Raw genomic sequence first — 9776 nt, forward strand, 5'->3', positions numbered from 1 at the left:
GAGGAAAAGTACGATGGGTGAAGTGTTTTGTTGGTGGTGGTTTGTTGGCTTTTTTTTTTGTTTGCTTGTTTTTTGAGAAAGAGTGAAGAATTGTTTAAGAAGTCCTTACAGGAAGACTTACTTCAGGCACAGCTATCCCCAGGAAGACAACTCCCAGTGAATTAATTCTGTTATCCTGTGAGAAAATGTTGAGGAAGAGAGGATGGTCTTTGATTCAGTGTAGGATGGGTGCTTTCACAGATGAATTCATAAACCCATAGACACGTGTAATATTATAGCCCCTAAATTGACATTATTTTCCTTGTTTCTTTCTTATGCAGACTATAAACTGTTTCAAGCTTTTTTCCTTTTTTAAAAAGTCAATGCTACTAGGAAGGTGTCAGAAAGTGAAACAGAGGAGGCAAGCCCTCTCTTATTACCACTGCCTTGAGGAGGAGAAAGGGTACAGGTTTTCTTTATCACGATGCCCTCCTGTTCACCGTCCCCTGCCACCCACGTCTGGGTGAGCCATGCTGGCAGCCTCAAAGGTGGCATGGCCACAAAAGCCATGGAGACAACAGGGATCAGGAGATGGGGCTGGCTCTGGCATGGCAAGGGAAATGCCATGCTGAAAGGAGACTTTGGGGTCTTGATGGCTGAGCCACCCCCTTCCAGTGTTTTACTGGGACACCAGACCCCTCTCCTGAGGCCACTGACCATTAAAAGGAGCAGAAGCTCCCTGATCCCTCTCTTGCCTCATCAGGCAGGGTCAGCTATACACTCTGGATAAAAAGCCCAAAGCCTCTCACTAAGGACTCTAGCAAAGACATCAGAGTGGGACAAATGCTATAAATACAGCACCTCCCACTTACCACACCTGTGATCAAACGCTAAAGGTAATGTGCCGAGTTGGAGGATGGTCATTTGAATTTGCGAAACTCTACTGGGATGCCTAACTGCAGTGCAGATTTTGCCTTGTGTCTTTCCCCATAGTAATGTGTATCCCTGTCCAACTCCTTTAACCCATCTGCAGGCACTAAAACACCCCAGGGGGATTTACGGCCAAACTCATCCCAGAGTGAGTTCCCTGAAGTCAGGGAAGAGCTGGAGGTGGCCTCTGATGCTGAATGACAAGCTGGGGCCAACGTGGAAGATCAGAGGTCACAGCACCACCTATCTGTCACGGCACCGCTGGGACATGCCTCCTCATGGTGACTTTGTCCCATGTCATGCATTCACGTACGCCTTTCCCAAGAGGACAGGCATGAGTCAGGGAGCAGCTCTTGGCACAGCCACACAAGAGACAATAGAGAAAGGAGTGTATTATTGATGACAAAGAAAGCATTTTTGTTTGGTTTTGATACTTTCCAGCTTGAGGGTGGGTGAGGTTGTTTCATTTTTACAAAGCCTGCTCTTGAGGTCAGATCTGGCAAATCACCAGCATTCTTACAAACTCAGTGCCCAGACTCAGTCATTAATGCACCAGCCCATTAATGGCTCCTCACACGGCTGAGGATTTCTTTTTTTTCACTGGAATTTATTTACAGGGACTGCAAATTGTAACTAGAGAAGTGTCTCTTCACTGCCCTCCTTTCTCCCTCCACGTGGCTGTCCTCTCTTGTCTTTTCATCTGGGTTTTGTTGTGTTTTGCATCAGCACAGTTTTATTTATGCCACATAAAAATTCATAAATAATGCCTTTGTGACCAGTGAAAAATTAATAGGGAAATGGTGTGTTGTGCCACAGCTCAAGGGTATCAGAGACGAGCTCAGAAATCAGAACAGACACATCAGTCCCTGTGCTCTTACGAGGCCTCGTGTGAGGATCTCTGGCTTCAAGCCACATCTCTGAACTCAGCTCTTTCTGGATGCCAGAGGCTGGTTACCTTCGCTTCATCACTGCAAACCCAGACCAACTTCTTGTTTTGAGAAATGGAATTTGTGCATCCCTAAGAAAGTTCATTTCTCCTAAATGATGTATCACACCTGCAGCAGCCAAAAGAGGCTCTTCTCCTTCATACAAAACTACCGTGGAGCTGCCGAAAGACCTGACACAAATTGCTGCTCCCACAGAAGTAGGAGAGGCTGAGGCCAAATGCTCCTGTCATCCTCAGGGCCTTGGTGATCCTTGTTACATACAGCTTGGCATTCCTCATTTTTCAGCCTCCACTAATGTTAGGTGGCTCCTGAAACAGAAGAAGCACATGTGCTCCCTGCTCCAAATCTCTTACACAGAAGAAAAAATAGTGAGGTGAAAGAACTGGATGGAGATGGGTTATGGCAATAACAGGATACAAATATTTAGCCATATGCTTGGTATTACTCAACAGAATACATTACATAGTGTACATGTAGTATATATAAATAATAAACTGGAAGTACGTAAGAAAAGAAAGAACATCAAGATCACAATTGCCAAGCAAGAAACGCGTCACCACTGAACATGACCATGAAGCCAACCAGCCACGTGGTGCAGGGTAAAACAGGGATCTGTGTCACCCCCCACGTGCATAGCAGTTACATCTCCCACTCACTGTCCATTTCTTTTCTCTGTAAGATTTTCCTTTCCTTTGTGCCTGATTGATACCACAGAGGCTTAGAAAGAAAGCTTTTTAAAAAAACACAAAAGACAACTATGCTTCTTCCACATGAGAGATAAAGCATGAAAAATACAGCATACATAATAGAAAACTCTTAGGAGGGGGGCACATTGCATCTTCCTCGGGCTTGATTTGAGTGCTGACAGGAAAAATGGAGGCAAAAGGAGGCTGCAAGTCCCCACACACTGGTAATTCTTGCCCTCATTGGTGTCCTCGGGCATCAGATTTAGCTGCCCAGCAGTAGCTGTGAACAGCACACATTCATGACATCCTTCAGGACATCACTGCATGGGCACAGATCAGCAAGCAAGATAGCACCTGCCCACCCTCGTGGAAGAGACCATGCGGTCCAGATGAAGAACTTGTGATGGAGATTTCTTCTTTTCCCACTACCGTTAGCATTAAAAGGATCAGAAGAGAATACGATGCAGAGAAGCAAACAACTTCATCCTAAAATTAGATTACTTAATATTCCAAGTACAAGAATACGAGAGGATCCTCCCTGGCATCCAACCACACAGCTAACTCCTCCTGCAAAACAGGCTGCCTAGCCAGTCCCGTTTAGAAATTTCTTTAAAAGCTCATTTCTGTGCTTTGTCTCGTTGCCCTCTCTGCCTGCCAAAAGCAGCCTAACTTTTCCAGTTTTGGCAGCTGTTTTGTGTATGTCATTTTTCAAGTGCTTTGCAGTGTGCTACAGCATTTGAACTGTCCAGGCTGGGTTCAGCATTTACCCCCACCACCACCTATGGAGAACAGTGCCTCAAAGCATCAGGCACTGTGTCAAGAAGGCAGAGCCACGTGCAGCAGGGTGGGTGCTGTGCCACGGGCCCCATCCCAGCACTACCTGCTGGGCTCAGCAATCAGCGCATGAAGTCCCGGGAGGAGGAAAATGGCCACATAGTGCCATCCCTTTGAAAACACTGCTGCTTTGTCATGATTAGCTGAATCATGACAGATTTCCACACATCCGTAGGGGAGCAAGGTGCACAGTGACTTCACTGGGGTGGGCGACACTACCTTTCTTTGTAGGTATTCCTACCCGGCTCTGTAGGGCAAGGGCTATGCGGTCATACTTCAAGGGCCTGTGGGCAACACGTTTTATGTTCCTTTTCACCTACCCTCCACACTGGAGGATTTCAGCCAGATTTGACAGAAAGCAAATGCCTTCAAGTAAATTACTTTCCAACATGCTTTGTGAAGAGAGGTGGCATGGTGGCAAAGAAACAGCTGAGAGCTGAAACTGCAGAGCACCCAGCTGAGGGAAAGGCTGTAATTAAGGCTCACTGCATAGCGCACACAGAATTAACACAGGCTGTCCAACACCCTTCCTGTCCCCCAGTTTTCACCAGTATAAGCTTAATGTCCCAGGCCATACTAAGTGATGAGAAAAATAACCTCAGTGTGCTATCATTTTGCTGAGAGAGTCAGAAAGAAAGCACTGACCTATTTAATGGATAGCAGATACAGACCTGTTAAAGAGTGTAGCATATGTGGAAGACTGCAGTTATCCAGCAAAGCTTCTAACTTCTTAACAAAGTGGTGGCACATCAGAGAAGTCTTCAGCCATGCAGTACACAGCTGAACCAGGGAATAAATATAGTGAAGTATACAGCTACAGAATTAAGGCTAAGACACAATCACAGGATTCAGCCTATTGACTCTCAGAACAGGTAGGTTCAAGCCTCCATCAATTTATTAATGCACCATAAGTAAAACAGTGCACTGATTAGCAGAGAGGATCAGCACAGTCAGATACTCCGAGAAACATTTAGGTCTCACTCAGACTGACTCCTTTCTGAAATACTGCTAGTTTACTTTTACTCATACAGGCGAGTATTTGCCTATCATTTTAAAAGGCAACACTTCCTAATGCCCTTTAAAACACACAGCCAGGCAGCAGTGTCATTACTCTCTTCGTATGCAAATAGGAAGATTTTCATAAGCAAGCAAAACTGTAGGGCAGACAGCACACTCATTGATGCCACTGAATTTCATCAGCACAGCTCTTATCAGAACATTTTCTGGATAAGTCTATTTCTTTAGTGTCAATTTGACACATCCCAGCACAAAGATCAACACCCATTTCACTCTCATCTGCTGAGCTGAGGGTTTTTTCTCCCATAGCAGGCCTACTCTTTTGGCAAGGGCCCCCGCTGTTGGTCCATTTTATAGCTTTCTTTAAACTGCAGGGCTTCACGCACATTCACAAGTCAGAGGTTGATCTGCAGGACATCCCCACTGCTCTAAGTGCCTGCACAGAAAATAACCAGCAGACCAAAGCTGCTATTGTGCTGTGCTGGAGGACAGCACAATACTGGCTTGTGCCATGGAACAGGGGGACCTGAAGAGTGCCAGTTTGTTCTGAGACTGCAAGTCTCCTCCTACCATGGAAAAGAACGTTTTCCTTAGACATGAGGCTGTCCCTTAGCAGAAGTCAGCATCACTTGTGAGTGCCTGGCTATCTCCATCTGCACCCTGCCTCCCTCCTCACCTTCACCTGTCCCCACCAGCTCCCTCCCTGTCCCCCAGCTCAGCAACCTCCTGCTGCCCACTCCCATCCCAGAGCAGTCAGCACCCAGACCCCAACCACCTTCAGCTGCGGGTGCAGGACCAGCCTCAGACCGCCTGTGGAGCACAGCCAGCTTGCTGAGGGGCCAGGGTACTGCCTCTGCCCCTTTTCTAGGGCACCAGGCATCCTGCCCAGCTCCTCCACAGCCAGACACCAGTCTTCCCTGTTACCATGTGGATATACAATATGGCACAATAGGAAATGGAATCCCATAAAGTCCTGGTTTCTCTATCAGAGGACAGCTGGGTCATCCTGCCATGGGTTAGGAGAGAGGGCAGGTCCACTAAACATACTACAAAGGAAGCAGCTGGCACAGGATCCATGGCCATGCACATCAAAACCCCAGTGATGATTGCCTACAGCCTCAGGGTTCATCCCAGCTAATGATCCAAGGATGAATTCACTCTACAAGCAGGTGCCTTCATGGTGTGATGGCTGCAGGACCAGTCCCAGGCAGCTAGAGTAATGGCACTTGAGTTGCTGGGAGCCTTTAGGCTGGGCTGAATTCAAGTCCCTCCCCAGCTTGTTCATACTGCCAGGGGAAGAAAAAACAAACCTCATGTCCATGTGTTCACCTGGCATCCAGGAGACAGCCAGCAGCAATTTGCCACATCGCATTAGGGCACTCTGTCAATCCCAATCTCTTTGAAATGTAAAGATGTGATACTTGCTCATCTTTGCCTGAAGAGCAGCAGGCAAGACCTTCTCTTACCATGTATGTGGCCAGCAGCAAGCCCAGCAGCTCACACAGGTTTGGTCTGAAACCCTCAGAGCAGCTGTATCCCAAAGAAATGTTTAAGAATAACAAGCACATCAGCACTAACCAAACCCTGGTCATTTCATTGCAGTTATCACATTGAAAGCCACACAGCCAGCAAATTAAACAAGCTAATCCAGCCAGTGTCAAACACTGCCAACGCACATCAGTGAAGATGACGGCAGGCTTTGCCCTTGGCTTCTGCAAGACAGGCAGCGTGCTCTTTATTTGCTCTTCTGCGATAACAGGTATTGAATGCCATGCAGGTGTTAAGTCTGGAGAAAAAAAAGCTGTCCCTCCAAGGTCTTCATGCCTGCAGGGAAGATGCAGCATCGGTGCATCTTCACTCTCCCCATGCTTATTCGGCCACATGTTATAATAGGGACCTCAGTATTGTGTGGCCAGTGTACAGAGGAATTTTGTTTGCAGCCTCATTGTTGGTATATCAACTGACATTTATCTCAGCTCTCTTCCTCTCCTTTATTGTGATTCATGCTCCATACTAATTAAACAGCACATGACAAATACATCATTATTAACAGCAGCTGGAGAGCTAGTAAGTCTTGCAGCAGTCTAAATGGAAAAGCCATGCACTGCAATAGCATCCTGTTGGTGCTGAGACAGGGCTAATGAAGAACACTGAGCTGAGACAAGGCATCAGCACCTCCTGCCAAGTGCCCATAAAGAAGTTCCAGACCCTCAGCAGTGAAAGACATCTGTGTGCTATGTGCACAGACAATAGCAGGTAATACCAAGTCCTCATCTTACTGCTCTGGTTATGTGCTGTTGGATGAGGGTAGCTCAGCTGATGCCACCTCCCCTTACCCAGTCTGCAGTCATGGGGAGACCCTTTGTGTGCTGGATATCTCACTTTGCACAGGGATGCTGCTCCACATCTAGCCCAGAAAATCTACCAACATAACTCTAATTTCCATCCTCAGCTTTCTCCTCCTGTTCTAGGGCACCTCAGAAAAATGAAGCAGCTTGCACTGATGTGCACTGCGGGGGACAAAAGCAGGTCATCAGCATCCTAGAGCCAGGCCAAAGGAAAAAAAGATTATAGAAAACAAAGTTATCAAGTTATTGTAAATGGTAGCCAAGAGTTAAAAATCCTGTGCATATGCTGTGAAGCTCTTCTTTCCAGGGGGCAATTGCTCAACAGCCTTTTAGGATCCTGTATAGTTATTTCTTTTTTTTTTCTATTCATCTTCTGTTTGTCCCTATATACAAAAATATTGCTGTCAGACAACACAGCAATGAGAAAGGAGCAATGATTTGTGATGATCTGGTGGAAGAATTCTTGAAGAATAAGAACTAGATGATGCACTTTTACAGCAAAAGCCTGCATTTTTCATCACTGTTGTCACAGGTTTATTTATACAGAGCAATTCATGTAGAAAACTTCCCCCTAGCACTGGGCAATCCAGGGCACAGCCACACTGAATATCACAGCCCACAACTGCAAAGCAAGCCTGTACAAAAAAAAAAGGGAGGGATTGACCGAAAGACCTTCAGGGATTTTACATCCTTAAAGGCTTCTGGGTTCAGGGGATGTTCCCAAAGCTGAAGTGTCTGAGGTATTTGCACAGCATACAACAGTAACCCGGCATGGGAAGGGTGTCTCCAGCAAAAGACGTTAAAGCCTGGAAAAGCAGACAGATTTTGACTCCTTGTTTAACTAGGAGAAGCTGGAGATTTTCTTTTTGTTGCTGGCAAAAATACAACGTAAAGGTACTCCTGCTAGATTTAGAAAATTGTTTCATGAGTCAGGCAAGCACGAGAGAAACAAACTGCTGTCAGTTCACTGGCAAAGAAAACAAAGCTGTAATCCCCCTCCTTTGGTTTCATTCCCTCCCGAGTGCTTCTTAAAGTACAGGTAAGCCAGACATCACAGAAATCCTTTTATCCTCCACTGGAAAACAGCAGCTTCTGGAGCAAACAAGCCATCCTTATGCTGAGCAGAAGGAGACAGCAGGCTGCCACAAGCATTTCACACATGCAAAACCCAACGTTGGGAGGAAGGCCAGACAAACCCACTTAGGCAGCCTGTTTTTCTAGGACTCCTACAATTCCTTATGACTTTCAATCAATATTGTGACCAAATCCTCACAAATAACAAACTCCTAATTTCAGTCTGACAGACCTCCGCCAGTTCCCATGAATATTTTGGCAGTCAGACCTTCTGCAGAAGCTACTAGATAACACTGTTTTTTCCTCTGTATGAATAAATATCTACATGCCTATTTTTATGTTTGCATGAGCTTTAAATGCCAGCCCGGTTTCCCAGCACAGATGGAAAAAGCAAGCCCACTAGATAGCTCTCTGGCACCTGAGCCACCAAAGCGATGGAGCAGTCATGGCCTGCTTCTGACCATGGCAAACCCTTTCACCAGGCCACATCCCAGCTCTGGAGGAGACTTTCCAAACTATTCAGCTAAACAAGAGCAACAGAGACCCACAAAATGGAGGAAGAAGCCACCAGAACCAGCAGCACCCCAACTGTTTCACCCTCAGCTTTGCTGCAAAGCGCCCCTGGAAGCTCTCCGTGTCCCACCTGCCTCCTGAGGTGCTGGGGGCTGCCACAGTGCCCAACCAGCTGTCCGTACCACCCTGCTGCTGGGATCAGGATTCACCTCTGAAGGGAAGGGCATTGAGGTATTGGAGAGACAAGCAGCATTTGGGAAAGATGTCCCAGGAGACCACCGGCACATGTACAGGGCAAGAAGGAGACCAAGCAAAGTGGTATACTGCATGAGAGAGGGAGCACAGGCCCCGGGTCAGCCTGGCTGGATGCCATCAGGCCCTAGGTAAGGGCCCGTGAACGAGGCCAGACACCACCCAAGCAGGAGCACAGCACATTGAGCCTCCCTGGCACGAGAGCTGAGCTGTGCCCACACCCACAGAGAGCGCCACCAGAAACGCAACAAAAACAAATCCACCAGCCTTTTGCCCCATGCAGGGCAGAGTCCATCTTCACCCAGATCTGCAGCAAAATCCACGAGCACTTGGCATGGGTTTGATCCCCACAGCAGGATCGGTGGGGGATCCAGAACAGCTAGCACATCTGCCCAGCAGGCCTAAGCCATGCCCCTGGATACCTTTTCTCTGGGACCTGGCACAGAGTTTCCTGCATCGGAGCTGCTACTCTGAGGCCATGTGAGGCAAAGCTCTCATACCACACTGTGACTGCATCTTCAGCCAGCTCCCATCCTTTGAGGCATTAGGTTCCTTCACCCCTCATTTTAACAGATCTCATCAACTACACCTGACCTGCATTTCCTGCACTTGGGCACGGTCTGCCAGTGGCAGCCCCATTCATTAACCCTCTGCTTAAGATATGTAAGTATAGGATGGTTCGCTTCTGTGTTCTCCTGGCCCTCCACCTGTAAATCGTCTCTCCATCATGGCTCATCTGATTACTTGCTGTCAGGGACTGGTAGCTGGGCTAAAGCTGATCCTCCCACCCAGGACACAGAAATCAGCAGACACGGCATCTGCACCAGGCTGGTGGTAAGCATGTGAAGCCAGGCACTGCTTTCAAAAAAATAAAAGTAATAAATAAATAAACACCTGTATCATTTGAGTGCTGATAATCTTTTTATCACTCCCCTGCACCCGCCTGGAAGGATGAGCAAAGTCCCACAGCTCACAGCACAACCCAACTGAGCCCCCTGAGATGCCTCCCCAGACATCCCCGGGCAGAGGAGGGCAACACAGACGTGGCAGAGGCTGCAGGACCCTTTAGGGCTGAGCAAATACCACAGCATCCAGCCCCGGTGAGGTTTGTCACAGCTCCCACGCTAGCTGGTTACAACTACCTTGGGCACACAGGCTGTAAGGTGATGCAGCAGGACACACTCAAGGGGAATTTA

At 47.5% G+C, this 9776-nt stretch overlaps 1 long non-coding RNA gene across 1 annotated transcript; it reads right to left on the reverse strand.

Annotated features, from left to right (window-relative positions):
• Positions 1 to 720: 720 nt before the first annotated feature.
• On the reverse strand, positions 721 to 9561 carry LOC308191666. The gene is made up of 4 exons (XR_013948192.1): positions 9003 to 9561; positions 4048 to 4156; positions 2513 to 2586; positions 721 to 2164 (listed from the first exon to the last, which is right to left on the reverse strand). It is a non-coding gene; the product is annotated as an uncharacterized lncRNA (long non-coding RNA).
• Positions 9562 to 9776: the final 215 nt, after the last annotated feature.

This window comes from Anser brachyrhynchus, assembly GCF_964034855.1.
Source record: "Anser brachyrhynchus genome assembly, chromosome: 3".
Lineage (NCBI taxonomy): Eukaryota > Metazoa > Chordata > Aves > Anseriformes > Anatidae > Anser > Anser brachyrhynchus.